Here is a 20,331-nt window from a genome sequence, read left to right as displayed (position 1 = left end):
AAAGTCTATCTTCACAACAGCCATTCTTCCTAAAAGACTCGAAATGACTGTAGGGCTTTGCCGCAGTCTGGCTGGGCACAAAATCACAAGCCACTCACAGCCTTGTAGATTCAAACAGCAATTCTTTATTCCCGAACTCACACCGGCACTCTACACACGTTCTGGGGAAAAATTCACGTTCTCGGCAAAATCCACATACTCCACCAGGCTCTAATCAGCAGGATACGCCCTATTCCTGGCAGGGTACACCTTAAACCTGGAACCGCCCTAAACCCAAGGAGCAGGATACTCCTTAAAACCTGATCCGCCCTAAACCCGGATCTGCCCTGGTCCTTGAGCAAGGTCATGTTACTCAAGCATACATGCAATGTCACTGCAAATGACCTGAGTCTAAGACAAGTCCTTTTCCACAATGGAGAGTCCTTCCTCTAAGCAACATGGGGTACGCTGGCAAGGAAATTTCGATGCGTCATTCCTACTTGACAATGGCTCTCAGCAGGGCTTAAAACTCACATCAATATTCTTGAATTTGCAGGTCTTAAAGAAATATTTAAGAAAATCTTTCCCCTCCCTCTCAGGGAGTATTTCTGGAAATTCTTAAAACAGTTGAATCATGGATTCTCTGGATTTACCTACACCAATCCATTTAACTGGAATTTGAAGCTCATCTTCAATAAATCAAACATAATTTTGTGCATTAACAAGTAGTTCTTTAAATATCCTCACAGTTGATATGTCTGTATTCCCTCCTGAGAGAGTCCTATATTGAACTTCAACTTTGTTTAAGACTTCTTAGTTTGCTGGGAAATGAGGTATGATTTCACCATCTAACTGGTAAGCAACTCCAACTTTGATTTCCATAAACATGTCCAAAATATTCCACTTGGAAAGGGCCAGTGCAGTAAATCCATCGATCACATGAGCATATTTGAGTAAAACAAGATCCAACCAGCCACATCTTCTTTTCCTTCCTGTAGTCACGCCAAACTCCCTACCCTCTGTTGTAATAATTCTCCAATTTCATTGTCTTGCTGTGTACAAAAGGCACCAATAACAACTCTAGTGGTAGAAGCTTTCACAACTCCATACACTTCACCAGCATTGTGAGGCAGCATAAACAAACCTGTACAGACACCTCCAACAGTACAGTTTGAAGAAGTTTCAAAAGGGTAAGTCCCCAAATCAATATCTTACAATGTTGTATTTGCACCTTCTACCAAGATTTTCTTTGGTGTTCCATGTAGGACCTCCTATAGGAAATAAACTCCATCTCTCACCATTGGTTTAATCCTTTCCATATAACCCTTGAGTTTTTGCAATTCACCTTCAATGTCTATTTCCAAAGTAGGGTAGATAGATTTGTACTGGTTAGCTAGAACTTTGAAGCTCCCAGAGAAGCCTTCAAAGTCAGAAACAGGATGGCACATCCACAGTCCACTCCGAGCAGCTTTGGAAGAATAAACTGGGCCAATGCCCTTTTTTTCTGTGGCACCCCAATTTTTTTCCTGCTTGTTCTTTTTTCTGTTGTTCCTGGATCCTATCAGCTGCTTGATGAAAATCAAATACAATACGAGCTCTGTCAGATATGATAAGCCTCTTTCCCCAGCCTTCTAGACCTTTTCCTTTTTGAACATTTTTCTATGCTTCTTCAAACAATCAAGGTAGATGAATTACCACAGCATTTATAATGAATGCAGTAACATTTGGATTAATTATCCCACTGGGTAAAAGATGAAAATCTCATTTCACAGAATCTATAACCACTGTATGGCCAGCATTATTCCCTCCCTGGCAGTGGCACACGATGTTGGCATCCTGGGCCAGCAGATCCACTACCTTTCCTTTGCCTTTATTGGCCCACTTCACACCAAACGCTATGGTCACCCAGTTCCCTCCAGACTATTCCCTGGGACAGCTGCAGTCACTGTTGGGCAGAGAAGAAACTACTGGGTTGATCTACGAATGATATGGCTCTGGTGAGGTGAACTGGCAGGCAAAGAGTACGCAAACTGAGCTGCTCTTCAAGATTTCTTTAGAAAAGAAATTCTGGAGCTGCACATTTGAGTGGTCCTGCCCCAGTGTTTTGCAGTCAGGTGTCACCGAGGGCTGGAGGATCTGCTCTCAAGGAAGTTGACTCCCAGAGCCAGTGGCTATTGGGTGGGGAGGGCTTGGTTCCTCTCCATGGAGCAGCATGAGTGTCTCACATCATAGAAGCTGGCATGAGGTCTGAGAGTCCAGGCAGAAGCTGCAAGCCCTGATGTGACCCAGTCTCATTTGATTTCGTCTTTGATTTAGATTGGTCACCCAGAGCCAGGCCTGATTCTATGTGGGAGGGGATTACATCACAAGTCGAGGTTCCCAAGGGGCGGGCTGCCTCATCTACCTGCTGGCTCCTGGTGATTCACATCCTTCCCACTCCCTCCTTCCAAATCCCCCAAAGTCTCATCATGTGACAGTTTCATCATGAGGTCCTGACCCTTGATGTGTAATGAGGTTCCTTGGGTGTATTCTTCAAATACACTAACTGCCGGAGTCTGGCTGGCTGGGCAAAATAACCGTGAGGAGCAACTTGTGTAGATTGATACAGCAGGAGTAGGAGCCGTTTATTGTAGGACAGGAGCGGTATTTATACATTCCACACAGCTTATCTTAATTAGCATAAACTAGATACATCAGTCAACCAATAAGAAATCTCCACACTTAATGGCTGGCTGGTGCCACCTCACAAACCACTCCCTCTGGCATTTTGCCAGGCGCCATCCAGACTTGTTTACAGACTAACATTTCCCCCTTTTGTTTAATTTAAATAACGACCATAGTGGTTTTTACACAAACACCATAAATATTCTGCTCCGAGCAGAAGGGGAGGATACAAAATGCCACAATACCAAGCCACTTGATGGCTCCATGCAAGAAGCCCTTGGAAAAATTATACCAGCAATGACACCATTAGCAAAGATACCGAGTTACAATTTGTTGTAGATTACAGTTTGTTGTCTCAGTCCAGGTAAAGCAGTGTCTCAATAGATTAACTCACAGTCCAGGTAAATCACAGTCCAGGTAAGTTCTGCAGGCAGCTAGCTTAAATCATAGTCCAGGTAAGTTCTGCAGGCAGCTAGCTTAAAGCACAGTCCAGGTAAGTTCTGCAGGCAGCTAGCTTAAATCACAGTCCAGGTAAGTTCTGCAGGCAGCTAGGTTGACCTGAAGTCTCGTCTGGTTTTCAGCAACACTGGAAATTCTTCCACCTTCGTCTTTACCGGCACTGGGATGAAGGCAGGAACTCCGGATGGCTAAAGAAAATCCTATAGCATTCCACTAAGAAAACAACCTTCTGAACAATTTAGTACATTATCTCAAGGTTTTTTTACATTTGAAATAAGCCTTAATAGTGCTCATTACTCATCAGCCTCCAGGTGTGGGAGAACCATTGTAGTTACTGGCCTTGGAAATGATCAAACTTCAGGGCCGTCTTCTGCCTGCAGCATCCTGGGCAGCCCCAGATGACCCCGGGGAGAGTCCTGGACTCAAACTGCTTCTGGGAACAGGTTTGGATTTGGGCTCTCACAGTTGCGTCCTGCTCCACGGGGGTGGGGGGTGGGGGGTGGGGAGTGGGGGGGGTGGGGGGGGCGGGAAGAGCCCGCTGCCAGCACTTGGAAAGTTCTTGTTGTGCCATGACCGGCTTGCGCACCTGGCAGCCGCCACTCCAATTTATGCACCCTCCAGTAACGAAAAGTATTCAGTAATAGCCTTTTGCTGCAATTTTTTTTCTGATAATCCTTCTTCTTATGAACTTTCTTTTTTTTTTTCTGACTAGAGTTCCTGGGCTCTTATCAACACATGCCCTAACTGCTCTTGGTTCCACTGGGGTGCCTCTTTCCCTTATCAATTTACTTAACACCCCTTCCATATTTTCATCACAAAGACAATACAACATTTCAAGACAAAACAAGACACAAACATACTGTATCAATCTTCTCCATTTTCTCAAAATGGCCATTTTTCCTCTCGCCCTATCTGCCTAGGGACGAGCAGATTTGCTCCCGTCCTATCTATGGACAGGCAGCTTTTTATCGTCACTTACCCCCTAGTGTCCCGGGGCTCCCCGTAATGGGCCACCATCTGCAGCAGTCCGGCTGCAGCAAAATAATGGGGGGGGGGTGACGAGCAACTTCTGTAGATTGATACAGCAGGAGTGGAAGCCGTTTATTGTAGGACAGGAGTGGTATATATACATTTCACACAGCTTATCTTAATTAACATAAACTATATGCAGCAGTCAACCAATAAGGAATCTCCACACTTAATGGCTCGCTGGCGTTACTTCATAAACCACTCCCTCTGGCATTTTGCCAGGCGCCATCCAGACTTGTTTACAGACTCTAACAGTAACTCCTGTACAGTTCCTCTTGATCTATAGGCCCTTGAACAAAGGAAACATGCTATCTTCCCTTTGCCTAATCTACAGGGTGAGGTAGCAATAAGATAATCATAAGAGATCTTCCTGCTAAAGGGAGAAAAGGGAAATGGTGAGCACCCAAGGGTTCCTTAGCAATCCTGAAATTCTGCTGGTCATATGGGCAATTTCTGGATTAGAACTCAGTCCCATGGCTGTGAATCGTTCCGTGGCTCTTGGTTACACTCTCTGAGCTCAGAGACAGAAGGCACCTGTGTCATCCATTCTTTTCCATTAGAAACAGTGTTCGCAACTGGGGCTTTTCTCAGCCTGTATTTGTGTAGCGGTTTGGAGATCCAAATACCCATTTTTGTGGTCCTTCTTGGTCCAAGTACATAGTGTTGCAGACACAGCAATCAGCTTACAGTCACCACGAGACGCTGTGGTTCTTATTGGCATTCACTCCAGTAGATACAAGTCACAACCACAAATATCCACAAGATGAGCTCCTTTTGTCCTCTGAGGTGGCTGTGGGACACCACATCAACATCACCAAAAGCCCTATTCTTTGCTTTCCTGTCAGAAGCACCACCTTTCGTATTTCCGAGATCTTAATAAAAGGCTTCATGCTCATTCCCCCAGTTTTATCTTTAGACTGCATTTCCTTGACAGCACTCTGGATTTGATTTTTGCCTGGAGGCCATTTTAAACTTTTAGTATCATTTCCTGAATGGAGAGTCTAGGCATCAGATATCTTTATTTTCAAACTCAGCAAGTCTTGGCTCTTTTATGCTCATTTAAAAAAATTATTTTAATATGTCTTCCCTCTTTTCACCTTTTATTATAAGCAATCAGAAGCCAAGTGGCACCTTCAACATTCTACTTGGAAATCTCCTTTGCTAAATCAGTTAATGTATTAGCTATATTTTTCTGCTTTCCCTTTTAGCACAAAAGATAGTATTTCTAAATTTGTCCTCACTATATGTTTTAGGCTGAATATGTGTTTCTCCCAATTTTATATATTAAAGCCCTAACCCCCAATGTGACTGTGTTTGGAGATATGGCCTATGGAAAGGTGATAAAGGTTAAATGAGATCGTTAGGGTAACTTTAATCCTTATAGGGCTGGGGAGGAGGATCCAACTCTCTCTCCTCCAAGTAAGAAGGTAGCTATCTGCAATTCAGGAAGAGGACTCTCCCAAATAATCTAACTAGACAGCACCTTGATTTTGGACTTCTTGGCCTCCAGAACTGTAGGCAAATAAATTTCTATTGCTTCAGTCATTTTGTCGATCTATCTATCTATCTCAGCCTGAAGAGGCTAATATTCTATATAACAAATATCTCCCTTTTCTCTCCATCATTTAATTTTATCTTTCCATTAAGCTCTTATGGATAGCCTCCTTGAAGGCCATTAGATTCCACCTCTGCCCTCAAGGTCATTGCTCCACTTTTAGTTTTCTTTTGTTGTTGTGGATATAGCATCACCCCTCTCAGGTAGCAAATTCTGTGTTAGTTATCCATTATTGCCTAAAAGGTCACCTGAACGCTTATTGGTTTAAAGCAATAATCATTTACTATCTCTTGTGGCTTCTCTGGGTCATGAATTCAGAAGAAGATTTTCAGATTGGTTCTGGCTCAGGGTCTCTTATGAGGTTGAATTAGGTGGTATCTGGGGTCATCTAAAAGTCTTCTTGACTCATGTCTTTAGTGCCTGGGCTACTGGGACATTAACAATCAAGGCTGGAACAGTCAAGGCTTCTTAGACATCTTTCTCAAGGCGGTGTAGGTGATTCCTCCAACATGGCAACTTCAGGGTAGTCAGACTTACATCTTGAGAAGAAGAACCTCTCAGACATATGTCTCAAGAGAGAGCCATATGGAAGCCATGTGCTTTTTTATTACCTAATCTCAGGAGCCACAAGATATGTTTTCCATGCTCTATTGATGAGAGTAGTTTTACAAGCCTAGACCGGATTCAAGAGGATGGGACATTTGTTGGGAGTCGCCAGGGCTCCAAAGACTAACTTCCCCATCCCCTGAGAAGAGCCATCCAATGGTGAGCCCTGCTGGCTCACATGATCCTTACCCACCAATCAGACTAGCCCTGCTGACTCACATGATCCTTACTCACCAATCAGAAAGCACCCCATGCCAACTGTCAAACTGTTCAACCATTAAACTGTCATAACTGTCAAATCACCCCCAGCTCTATAAATATGCAGAGCTGTTCCTCAATAAAAAGGGCACTTTCTCCTACAATGAGCCTTGTTCGTTCTTTCAACATTGATGTTACTTCTTGGTGGAAGGAATGAAATTCATGATGTAGCAAGAGCATGTGGGAGTAATATGCTCAACATACATACATTCATTTTTAGAAAATATAATCTGACATATGTACCCAGAACAGAGTGAGTCTTAGGTGAATGCTTATTTGTCATTTTGCTGGTATATTGACCTTGAGGCTTAACAATAACAATAACAATAAAAATGGTAATGATAATAACAGCTACAACAGCAATTTATTAAACACTTATTATACTATGAAGGACTTCTTTTAATATATTCTTTTTGATTAATGTGTAACTTGTATACAATAAAGTTCACAGGGTGCAAGTGTACAGATAAATGAATATTAAAATTTTGTTCTAAGTAGTTATACATGACAATAGAATGTATTTTGACACATCATACATATATGGTGTATAACTTCTCATACTTTGGCTGTACATAATGTAGAATCACACCAGTTGTGTAATCATATATGTACGTAGGGTAATGATGTTCAATGTATTCTACTATCCTTTCTATCCCCATACCCACTCCCCTCCCTTCACTCCCCTCTGCCTAATCCAAAGTACCTCTATTCTTCCCTAGGTCCCCCGACCTTATTGTGAATTAGCATCCAAATATCAGAGAAAACATTCGGCCTTTGGGGTTTTGGGATTGACTTATTTCACTTAGCATGATATTCTCCAGCTCTATCCATTTTACTGGCAAATGCCATAATTTCATTCTTCTTAAAGGCTGAGTAATTTACTATTGTGTATATATACCACATTTTCTTTATCCATTCATCTGTTGAAGGGCAACTAGGTTAGTTCCATAGCTGGTTATTGTGAATTGAGATGCTATAAACATTGATGTGGTTGTGTCACTGTAATATGCTGATTTTAAGTCCTTTGAGTATAAACTGAGGAGTGAAATAGCTGGTGGTTCCATTCCAAGTTTTCTGAGGAATCTCCATCCTGCTTTCCATAATAATCGCACCAATTTGAAGTCCCATCAGCAATGTATTGAGTGTGCCTTTTCCCCTACATCCCCGCCAACCAGATAAATGAATTTTTAGTGTATGTTTCTACACAGATAACAACTTAGAACCTTACTAGGACATTTCCAGCATGCTCCTTTTATTTCTTAATACTCCCTTATGCTCCTTCACTACCGATCCCCATCCCCTGCCCAAGTACACTCTGTTTGGGTCTCTCTCATTGTAGATTAGTTTGCCTACTATTGAACTTCATATAAATGGATTAGAATATATGAACTCCTTTTGTGTGGATTCTCTATTGCATGAAGCATTTCATATGCATTGTCTCACTTAATTCTTGAAACAATCTTATATCAATCAATATTTGATTTATGAGATAGTCAAACATTCACACGCTGACTACAAGTTGGCCAAGTGTATTTTGTTCAGCACATACAATGCTGTAAAACATTTTGAGTTTGACTATGTTTAGTATTAGGAGTTGAATGGAATTTCTATTTCTCCTTGATCTACTATGCCTAGGCAGTTATTGATTTCACTTGCCTGACCATGTGGGAATTGAGTTTGAATCCTCTAAGGGGAGCATTATTAGTACTCCAGTACTTGAGAAAACAGGTTTGTCACGGGTTAAATAATTGCCATAAAAATTTCACATGATGGGGATGGCAGTGGTGGGATTTGAAATCAGGTAGGTCTCCTCTTGCACTTCTTAATTAGGGTCAGAAAAGACAAGTTTGCCTTCCAATTCTGTTGTTTCAAGCAGTGAAATATGTTGGTCAAGATGCCCTCCTTGGTAACCCTACTGCTTCTGTTTAGGCCACGGGCAGTGCAGGAGCCTCTGCGACCAGCCTCACTCTGACCCCAGTCAATCTCTGATGCTCACTACAATGATGTCTGAATTCCCACATGCTGTGTTTCTTCCTTCCACATCTGTGCTCACGCTGGTCCTTCCTGCTGGGGACACCCAGCCTTACTTAGTGATCCTTCTGTGCTCAGATCAAATCAGCTATTTTCTTCTGGTTGCTCCCACCTCCTGTGGCCAACCAAATACTTTTCTTCTCAGGACATCAAGACTCAGTTTTTAAAATTTGTACTTCAGTTACCAAAATGGTATGTCAGATTGCCCCAGAGTGACTTTAAGGAATGTGACCAAAGTAATAGTCCCATAAAAGGTTAAAAAAGGAACCTAATTTCATTTATTTAATTTCAGCTGAATGCATCACTAACTTTTTATTGATTCTCAAGAAAGAGAGATTAGAGGAATCTGTGCTACCCCCACTGGGTGCCAAATGAACAAGCAGTCACAAGCTTATTACTTCCAGACATCCCACTTGCCTTCCAGATGCCCCTTTAGGTTTCAATTCCATGATAGCCATGCTTGCTCAGAGCCCATGCTTGACCAGACAGCCTGGAAGGAAAAAGGACAGGCTGCATCCTGGGCCAGGTTGAGCTCAAGGTCAGGTCGGGGTTCAAATGGAGACAGTGGCAGGGTAGAGTGGCAGCTGGTTTGGGGGCACCCAGGACTAGTATTAGAGTTAAGGATTCTTGATTCCAGCCCTGTCTCTGCTTATCTCTTCTCCTTTTAGGCTCTTAGTTGGGGTGTGTGTGGGGGAGTTATTAACTTCTCTGGGCTCCAGGAAAATGCATAGGTGAGTTTATGAGTTTTTGAACCTGGAGTAAATAAAATTACCCTCAGATGGATTCTGCTTCTCATTCATGCTTTGAAAATTGACTCATAAGTTTGAGATAAAGAATTATATTTTCTTATAGCAGTGTCCAGATAATAAAAAGTAACTATGTACTATCTTTTGTTGGATATTTACTATATGCTAATTCTGCACAAGCTACAGTGATTACATGTATTATCTCATTCTCATTACAGTTATGGTCATCTCCACTTGTCAGATAAGTGAGCAAAAGGCAAAGTGACTTTCTTGATGGCACATGGATGATGAGCTACTGAAATTCAACTCAGCAAACAATTGATAAAACTAACGAGTGGCATGTCTATTTTCTTCTTCTGCTCAGCGTTTCCCCCACTCCTCGTCTTTTTTATTTTTGGTACTGGGGATTGAACTCAGGGGCATGTGACCACTGAGCCACATCCCCAGCCCTATTTTATATTTTATTTAGAGATAGGGTAGTTACTTAGTGGCTTGCCATTGCTGAGGCTGTCTTTGAACTCATGATCCTCCAGTCTCAGCTTTCCCCAGTCCTCATATTTTGACTGCAAATCTGGACTATTTGACCAATGGCCCTGGGCTTGGTCCAGGTAGGTGCCTATGGTGCAAGCTGAATGAGTTAGAGCCCTTCTCAGGAAGGCTTTTCTTCTGCCTCTTCAACTGTTTTTTCTTAGCCTCCTGTTCCTCAGCCCCCTAACTTACATGCCAATGTGTCCTGAGATTCTGCTTTCAGACCTCTTCTTTTTTTACTCATTTTCTCTGAATGAACTTTCTAGTGACTTCTACAACTGCTTTTTGCCAATACTCTCAAGATTTGGGTATCTCTATCCAAAATCCCCCCTACATTCCTCAGCTTTACATCCAATTGACTTCTGCTCGGCATTTCCATCCAGAATTGGAGAGTGTTATAGGTTGTACTCTGAGTCCCCCAAAATGATATGTTGAAGTCCAATTCTAGTACCTCCAAATGTGACTGGGATAATCTGAACAGAGAGAGACATACACAGGAGAATGCTGTGGTAGATGAAGACAGAGATCTATGTGATGCAGCAGAATCCAAAGAGTGCTAAAGATTGCCAGCAAACCACCAGGAGCTAGGAAAGGGGCTGGCACTTCTCCCTCACACCCTCAGAAAGAAACAAACCTGATAACAGTTTGATCTTGGGCTTCTAGTCTCCAGAACTATGAGACAACAGATTTAAACTGCTCTACCTGTGTTACTTTATTACAGTAGTCCTAGCAAACAAATACAGACAGTGTAAACAAATATACAAATATGATGACACTGCAGAAAAGTGAAGTGTTATTATTAGTTTATTTGTGTAGGTGTTAACTGTTAGTTTAAAATATTCATAGATGTTTAAGTGTGTGTAATGTATGAAAGTGTATGAGTCAGGAAAAAGGCCCAAGATATCACATGCAGAAAGGAATTAATAGAGGGAACTTGATGTTTACAAAGTATTTGAAAGAGTTGGAAGAGCAAAGGTTGAGACAAACTGTAGATGGTTTCAGAAAATCAGGGAATTATAAAAATTACCAAAAAACTATTTTAGTCAGCTTTTTGGCTGCTGTGACTAAAAGATCTGACCAGAGCAATTGTAGAGAAGAAGAGGTTTATTTAGGGGCTCACAGTTTAGAAGTCTTAGTCTATAGAAGGTGGACTGCATTCCTTGGAGCTTGAGGTGAGGCAGAAAATCATGGCGGAAGAATGTGGCAGAGGGAATCAGCTCACATGTTGATCAGAAAGCAGAGAGAGTTATATCCCAAAGCCACACCCCAATGCCCACCTCCTCCAGCCACACTCTATCACTTCAGTTACCACTCAGTTAATCCCTATCAGGAGATTAACTCACTGATTGGGTTAAGACTCTTACAATCCAATTGTTTCTCTTCTGAACTTTCTTGCGTTGTCTCACATGTGAGCTTTTGGGGGACATCTCACATCCAAAATCATAACAAAAAGCATCATAATGATCTCATCTTCCAGAAGCACTAAGGTGATGGATGATTCCCAGGAGGACTTAGGGAAGCCTTTGTCCAACCTCCTGTCTTTCAATGTCTGAGGACCTATAATGGCTTGTTACTCTTTGACCTTCCACATCTCATGAGAATGTCTCTTATTGGTGGACTCAGAACAGACTTTTGAAAATGGACTCTGGAAAATATAATCTTTTAATTCTGGCTCCTGGTCATGTGAGACCTCAGAAGGACTGGGTTAGTTCTGGGAGCTAACAGATAGTGTCCACCACAAAATGCATTTGGAAATGAAAACAAAACAAACCAGAAAAAGAAAAGGAACCAAAACAACAAAAAAAACAAGAAAAATTAAAACAAAACAAAACTAAACTAAAAAACCCTGTGAGGTTTTAGTCACATAACATTTGTGAATTTTCTTTGAAAAGTAAGATGTACCATGCAAATCTAATATATTTTATACCTGTGGGGGGGTTCATTATCACAGGTAGGACATTGCAATAAAATAATCTATTTTTTTTCTGAAAAAATCCAGATAATTATCACTGAAGTATGTTTTGCTTTCATTTTCTGAATAATTATTTCAAAATGTTGTTTTAAGTGAGTAAATGTATTTATGTGTATCTGTCAATGTTTGTTGTGATGATTGTGTGTGTGTGGTGTGTGTATGTGTGTGTGTGTGTGTGTGTGTGTGTGTCTGGGCTCAGGATGGAGAGCATGCTAGCGAAGTCTAGCATGAAGGTCTATCAGAAGGTCTGTTCTAGCTATTTCTGCAGCATCTTCAGGACCAAGAGTAGACTTACTCCATCTTTCTCCTGATTCCTCTTGTTCTCTCCTAGACTTCTAGTTCTATATCCCAAACATTGTTTATGTCCTAGAATGACCATTCCATCCTCTCTGCTCTGCCCTGGTGCAGGCATCACCATCTCTCCTCTGGTTGATTGTCACAACCTCTTTCCTTCCACATTCAAACCTGCTCTTTAATTTGGAGAAAAATCCATGTTTTTTGCATGTCGGTGAAAACATCTGTTATGTTAACCTCCATGGTTCACTGGGTGTAGAAAATCAAATGGCTTCCACAAGGACCTCCCCCGCCCTATTATTGCATTACGCAAGTGAGCAGAAACTTGCTATTCACAACTTATAATTAGATAAGCTTCTAATTGAGGAGGGGCATGCCAATCTGATTTGATCTTGACAGAGCGATTAGATCCTTCCTCACCAGGAGGGGAAGCATCGAGTCTCCTAAATCTGCTCTTGTCCTTGTTCACGCTCCAGGAAGCAACCACCTTGGGGAAGGCACTGAATATTCTGGACTGCAAGATGGCTCTTCAATGGCTGGGACTGAGCCAAGCCCCACCGGAGGAGAGGCCTCTTGATTAGAGATGCATTTTCTGCTTGGGACTCGTCTTGACTTTTCAGCTTTGTGAATGAATCTGAAGAGGGGTTTACAGGAAAGAAATTCATCTTCTCAGAGCTGGAGGAAGTCATTATGCTTTTGAGGAAGCTTCTAAATCATTCTAAATCATCGTAAAAAGAATGACATCCCGTACTTCTGCAAGGGTCTTGCTTCTTCCTTTTCGTCTTCCCTCCCCTTCTGCTGTTCACTTAGCTGTGAATGGAGTTCACAGGTTGATTTGTCAGCCACCATCTTTACTGTGTCTCTGGGGCTGAAAACCTGGTATGACACTGACACTTTGTAGATGCTGTCACGGAATGAAAATGCCAGGGACTGTGCTGATATTGTGATACTGAGAAACTGATATGATTCCATTTTTGAAAACAGCTTCTACCTCAAGGCCTGTCCAGAGGGAGGGAGCGTGACCCTTGTCCTTGGAAAAACACACAGAACACATAGGCACATAGCCACCCTGCTGAGTTGTTTGTCTGCAAATAACAGGAGAGATCTGCTGCGCCAGGTGTCCCTGACTCAGTCAGGCTAGGTGAGGACCCATAGCAACCCCCTAGCAACCACCAATCAGCATGAGACAGGGAAAATACCTGGGATGCTAGATGACCCCCCAGTGTGGTGGTTGATAACATGTTGGGAAACCATGTAGTTTAGCACATACACCAATCAGTTCAAAGGAATCCCCCTCTTGTACTAACCAATCACCCCTACCCAACTTGTTCCCGCCAGTGAATGTCCTAATCAATGTTAAGAGTTGTTTGCCAATAAGAGAAGTAAATAGGGAGCCTACATCATGGGAACAAATTTTTACCCCTCACACTTCAGATAGAGCCCTAATATCCAGAGTTTACAAAGAACTCAAAAAATTAGACAATAAGACAACAAATAACCCAATCAACAAATGGGCCAAGGACCTGAACAGACACTTCTCAGAGGAGGACATACAAGCAATCAACAAGTACATGAAAAACTGCTCACAATCTCTAGCAATCAGAGAAAAGCAAATCAAAACCACCCTAAGATACCATCTCACTCCAGTAAGATTGGCAGCCATTATGAAGTCAAACAACAACAAGTGCTGGAGAGGATGTGGGGAAAAGGGTACTCTTGTACATTGCTGGTGGGACTGCAAATTGGTGCGGCCAATTTGGAAAGCAGTATGGAGATTCCTGGGAAAGCTGGGAATGGATCCACCATTTGACCCAGCTATTGCCCTTCTCGGACTATTCCCTGAAGACCTTAAAAGAGCGCACTACAGGGATACTGCCACATCGATGTTCACAGCAGCACAATTCACAATAGCTAGACTGTGGAACCAACCCAGATGCCCTTCAATGGATGACTGGATTAAAAAATGTGGCATTTATACACCATGGAGTATTACGCAGCACTAAAAAATGACAAAATCATGGAATTCGCAGGGAAATGGATGGCACTAGAACAGATTATGCTTAGTGAAGCTAGCCAATCCCTAAAAAACAAATACCAAATGTCTTCTTTGATATAATGAGAGCAACTAAGAATAGAGCAGGGAGGAAGAGCAGGAAGAAAATATTAACATTAAACAGAGACACGAGGTGGGAGGGAAAGGGAGAGAAAAGGGGAATTGCATGGAAATGGAAAGAGACCCTCATTGTTATAAAAAACTACATATAAGAGGTTGTGAGGGGAATTGGAATTGGAAAAAAAAACAAGGAGAGAAACGAATTACAGTAGATGGGATAGAAAGAGAAGATGGGGGGGAGGGGGGATAGTAGAGGATAGGAAAGGTAGCAGAATACAACAGTTACTAGTATGGCATTATGTAAAAATGTGTATGTGTAACCGATGTGATTCTGCAATCTGTATTTGGGGTAAAAATGGGAGTTCATAACTCACTGAAACTAATGTTTGAAATATGATATGTCAAGAGCTTTGTAATGTTTTGAACAACCAATAATAAAAAAAAAAGAGTTGTTTGCCGCAGTCTGGCTGGGCACAATTCAGGAGCCACTTGTCAAAAGAAATGAACTTTATTTTTAGAACCACACACGCCAAACAAAACAGCTCCTCAGGAAAAACCCTCAGAGCCCAAATACCACCACCGGCTTCCCACCAGCCTCTCTCTCCAAAATACACAAGCCTCTCCCACTCCCACAATCCTCCTGGTCTTGAGGCCGATTGGCTGGGTCGTGTGGGCAGAGCCAAAGAAGTCCCCCAATGAGCAGCTCTGTGGTCTGAAAGGGCGGGGAAACAGCCCAATGAGCATCACCGCAGAGGAGCCAATCAGCTAGAAGTTGCTGGGGCCGCTGTGAGCCAATCATCAGCTGGCAGCTGGAAGTTTGCTGGCAGCTGAAAGTTTGCTGGGGCCCCTTCGGCTGTGGCTCTCAACAGTTGTTGTTTGATTTTTCCTGTGGTGTGAAATGATTTGCTGTGTGATGTTGTGATGCATAGAGTATCCCCCCAAAAAACCTATAAAATCTCACTGAACAAAGGACCAGGACTCAGTCTCTGGGACCGCTGCATCGGAAACGGTTGTGAGTCCAGGCTCGAGCTTGCAATAAAGACTCTTGAGTTATTGCATCGGATTCGGCTCCTAGAGGTCTTTTGGGGTCCCACGAATCTTTTGGGATCCCACGAATCTGGCATTACAATACAAAGATGAAACAGACATACATCCTGCCCTTGAGGGGGTTGGAGATAAGAAACCAACTCTTAAAAAATGTAGCAAAGTAAGGACAAAATGAAAGATGAACACAATGTGATAAGGAAGCCAAGAGGAGTGAAATGCAACTCTCCTGCAGTCAACAAATGTTCTGGAAGGAGAGACTACCAAACTGACACGTAAAGATTGTAGTCATTTTCCAGGTGGAAAATGGAGAAAAAACATTCTGGGTAGAGGGAGAGACCAGCTCAGATAAGGGCATGAAGTGCCATGATGTGCTCAGGGAATTGTTGGATGTTTGGTGTGGCTGGAACACTAGGAGGCAAGTGGGGGGATGAGAGGCTGGAGTGGGGGCCGGAGGGCAGGCTGCTATGTCTGGCTGTGTGACTTCACTGTACAGGGTGTGACACTGGGAGTGAGTGAGGCTAAAATAGAGCTCTGGTTCTACTTTGTAAGTACATGCCTGTGGCTGCGTCCTCCCAGAGGAGGCCCTATTTATAATACACAAAAGCTTGATGGGCTGGTGGTATCCCTGTGGTGGGCCTTGCAGATCTTAGTAAGAGTGCACTTCTATCTAGGGCACAGGTTCTCAAACCTGGGGCATCAGAATCACCTGGAGAGCTGGATAAAACACAAATTGCTGGCACGGCTTTAGAATTTCTGCTTTTGTGGGTCTGGGGTGATGTCTGAGAATTAGTACTTTCATGTTTCCAAGTGATGTTGATGCTGCTGGTTTGGGGGGGTCACATTCTGAGAATTTTTCATTTGGGTGAAAAAGGGCTAAATAGGAGAAGCAGAGCCAAGCCCCAGGAGCTTTTTTCTGGGTTTAGGGTTTCTGATACCCCTGTGAACTAGTTAAGTTCTATTAAGGAGGATGGATATACCATCTGCCCCATCTTGTTCTGCCAGGTAAAGCTTAATAGCTCTGTTCCCTCAAGTAGGAGCTCTCTTCAGAGTCCTCCTAGTTAAGGAGGATTTGTTCCGCAGACCATGCAAGCACTGATCATGTCATTACAAGAAGCTCACCCCTAGAGCTTTCAAATAGTGAGCTCCCACATGATTAAATCTTTGTTTACACTTTATTAATGATTCTGTGGAGAAGCTGGGGACCAGAGAAACCCAAAGTTACCAACTAAAATGATGAGTCATGCAAGGTGAGAGAACCTCTTTGAAAAATCTTTTAATAAAATACTTAACTTCAAAATTAGTGTGTGTGTGTGTGTGTGTGTGTGTGTGTGTGTGTGTGTAGAGGAGGGAAGGAAAGGAAGGACTCGGAACCACAGACTTTCAGGACCTCACACACATTAATGAATGTTTGCTGAATGAAGATGCGATAAGTAAGCGCAGGGATGGGGAATTCAGGTGCAGTCCGACAGAAAGCTGTCAGGTTGTGCCTGGCTCTGGGCTGGGGGATGGAGCTTTGGCTTGGGAAGTCAAACCTTCCTGGAATCCAATTCTTTTTTGTGCCTTTTGAGCATACTGCTCAGAAGTTCTTGTGCACACAAAATGGAGGTACCCTTCTTTCTCTTGGGGGGCTCAGGTCCAGCTTGCTCTTAGGTTGGAGGCTGGATCTCAGGGGAGGTAGTGGATACAGGGAGCCCATCTTTATTCTCTAGTCAGGATATGGCTGCTCGGACAAACTGGCTTTGGGAGAAGGATGGAGAGAGTGGTGTTGGAAGAACATCCAACCTGATTCTCTTTTGTTTACTTAGAAGCTCAGCCCATCTTTCCTGAGAACTTGGGGCAGGACAGGTGCGGTGAGATCTCAATTACCATTGATTTAGGTTGCCCATTAGGGAGCCACATGCCTGCTGAAGGGCTGCCAACCCCTCTAGCTCAGCTCTTACCAAACTGAGTCTGTCAGCAGCATTATTGGGAGAAAGAAAGCCTTGTCAAAGGTGGCTCGGTTCTGCCTCTAGGTGTCAAGGAGGAAAGGAGAGGGGAGGAGGAGAGGGGGAGTCCACAAAGCTGCAATCACCATCAGGTTGTTGTTAATCAAGACAGCTCCCAGCAGCGCATTTCCATAATTTCTCATTAAAGAGGTCCTGATGTATGTCATTGCCTGAGCTGTGATTCCTGGAGCCAGTGCTGTCCTATGTCTGAGGCTCCTCAGATCAAATGCCCATCAGTTTCAATCACCCAGGCTTTCTGAGCATCTAAAATATGTTCAGCCCCATGCCAGACACTGTGCTCATCTAGTCAGGGAAACAAGAATGGATAAGGCTTTAGTCTCCGATACCCAGGGGTAAAACCCCAGCTAGACCCTGATCGTTGAGAAGGAATGTGGATTTGAGAACATTTGAGGGTGGGTTCTGGTGCTTCCTGTGCTGATGACCAGGAGACAGCATGAGACAGAGGAAAGCATACTGAATTTGAAGGCAGGAGGTCTGAATTTCATTCATTTAATAATTATCCATTTGATCCACCTTGTCCAGTGGTTTGGGATTCAAAGATGAATACAAGACAATTGATGCCCTCAAGAAACTTTAAGGGCAAGAATAGACACTAGACCAAAAAGTGAGTTCAGTGTGATAAAGTGCTGTATCCAGAAAGCAGGAAACCTTCTGGAAGTGCTGAGGAGGGAGAGATTAATTCTGCCTGGTGGAGGCTTCCTCAATTTATCTTGGTATGGTGGCGGGCATTGTATAATGTTTAGTGAGCCCCGTTTCCTCACATGTAAAGTGAGGATAACGTAGTCAGTTTCAGCTCTGTCCTGAAGATTCCTGAGAGGATGTAGATGAAGGTCTTGGTGGAACCTGGTTTGTACTTGTTCCATTTCCACAGGTCTCCTGGGAACTTCTCTTTATCATGAGCTTCGTAAGAGTAGATGCCAACTGTGAGGCTGTCCTGGACGCTGCACTGAGGTCTTAGGCTTCTGATGAAAATCCCACAGGCCACACTGGTCCTGGCATATATCCTCCTCTTCCTTCTCAGCATGGTCACTGAGGCTGGAAGGAATGACCCTGAGTCTTCAAGACAAGGCAAAGCAAATCCCATTCTTTGGCAAAAGGCATGGAATTGTGTCACACAAATTTGAAATATTTCATCCCAAATAAATCTCAGTGCATGCATTTAGATTTGACATCTGTAGGAAATTTGAAATGTCAAAATGTGTATTTTATAGGTGAAAAGATCAAGTCTCTGGGATTGTAAGTTATCTGGGGTTACTTAGGTATTCAACTTTGCAGAGCTAAAATTCAAAGTAATGTCCATGGATCTTGAGGTATTTGTGTGAAGCAGGCTGCCTCTCACATGACATATGCAGTGATGTTTCCCTATCACTGATGCACTCACTGAATGATTCATTTGATGAGTTTAAATAATGTTACATGCTATATGTTCATTTCAGCAAGAGGGAAGATTAAGAATGCATAGAACTTCCCACATAAAAACACTTAGAATGCTTGCTCCAGGTATAATAGTTAAAAACTCAAATTAGTGGCTGAATTTTCAAGAAAAAGGGGAATCCAGAGAGACCCAAAGTGAAGAAAGAATTGAAAACCAAAGCACAGTGAGGTTATAGAGGGTGAGTGTGTATGTGTGCATGCACACAGCAGATAATTGGTCCTGTTAATTTGGGAACATAAGCTCTAACATCCACAGTAGAATGGTAAGGAAGTCTTGACCTTGCTTAAGGCTGAATTTTAAGAATGAAACCTTGGCATGAAGCAAAAGGAGAGCTCACAATAACAATTATAAAATAAGTGAAGGACTGATCTATTATGAAAAAAAGTTAGGAGTTGCAATAAAAATGATTATTATGATTGTTGAAGATGGTGGAAGCAAACTAGGCAGCTAGTCTGATCTCCTCATATCACGGAAAAGAGGCAGCGAATTAAAGCAGATTTGAGAGGTTGGTGACAAAATAAATGCTCTAAGACTTGACACTACATAGTTGGAGACCTAGAGAGACTGGGAGATAGGTTACCAAGTAGAAATCAAAACCCAGAGTGCCCTCACCTGAACCTGTGAATGAGCCGGGGAGGGCATTGGAGAGAGAGAGAGAGAGGAGGAGCGAACATTCTCTTAAGCTCACCCACTTAAAAACTGTTGAGAAACTGTTGAAAAGACAAAATCTAAAATGCAGAAGCTTCCTTAAAACAGCACAAAGTGCTTAAAACCAAATCATAAAAAGAAAGCTGGGAGGTGGGGTGCAGCCCATCTTGTGGAGTCCGCAGCCCACCAACAAGTCACCCTCTTAAATCAGCACAGCATCTTTCCATGCCCAGACAGCTTCAAGTTAAACCAGAGGGAAGCCCCCTGCAGTGGGCCCTCTTAAGAATCCATCCAGAAAGAGCTTCTAGAAGGACCGCTAAGAACCATAAATCTTGGAACCTCCCCTCTTCTGCCCTCTGTCTCCCACAAACAAGGGGATTGCAGTGGGCCAGAGGGAACCTGGGCCAGGGAGGGGCAGTTCTAGCTCCACTCAATCTTGGCGACCCAGGTAAGGGTTGTAGCCTCAGACACAGGCTAAAATGGAGCAGTGTTGGTCTTGAACAGAGGAAAGTTGAATCACCAGGCCCTGCCCATGGACACCTGAGGAGGCACCGTGGGAAGCCTAGGGATAGTCTCCAGGATCACAGCACTGTACCAGAGGGAAGTTGCCTGAATATCCAGTGACATACAGGTCCAGTGGGAAGTTGCCAGAGGCTATGCAGCAGAAAGGGTCAGACACCAGCCTTAACAGGTGCGCAGCCTGAACTATGATTGCCATTGGCAAGTGATAGGGCATTGTTTGGATATTTGTGGGGTCTTGCACCAGACTTACTAAGCAGAGGGAATCAATGTCCACCATTCACAAGCCGGGCAGTGAAAACTAGAGTCCTGGTGAACTATCTGAGACTCTCTTCGCTTCAGCACCTCAGAGAGTGGAGGCAGCAGGAGAAATACCATCGCACCATAGAACACCTGCAGAAAACTCACAACCGGTGTTCTGCACACAGGGACAGCTACCAGG

General features: G+C 43.1%; 1 pseudogene; it reads right to left on the bottom strand.

The window, feature by feature from the left end:
* Window positions 1–597: 597 nt before the first annotated feature.
* Window positions 598–20,331, bottom strand: part of LOC113187853 (adenylosuccinate synthetase isozyme 2-like) — a 74,298-nt pseudogene continuing 54,564 nt past the window's right edge.

This window comes from Urocitellus parryii, chromosome 4, assembly GCF_045843805.1.
Source record: "Urocitellus parryii isolate mUroPar1 chromosome 4, mUroPar1.hap1, whole genome shotgun sequence".
Classification (NCBI taxonomy): Eukaryota; Metazoa; Chordata; class Mammalia; order Rodentia; family Sciuridae; genus Urocitellus; species Urocitellus parryii.
Note: the sequence above shows the minus strand (reverse complement) of the source record. Positions and strands in the feature narration are given on the sequence as shown.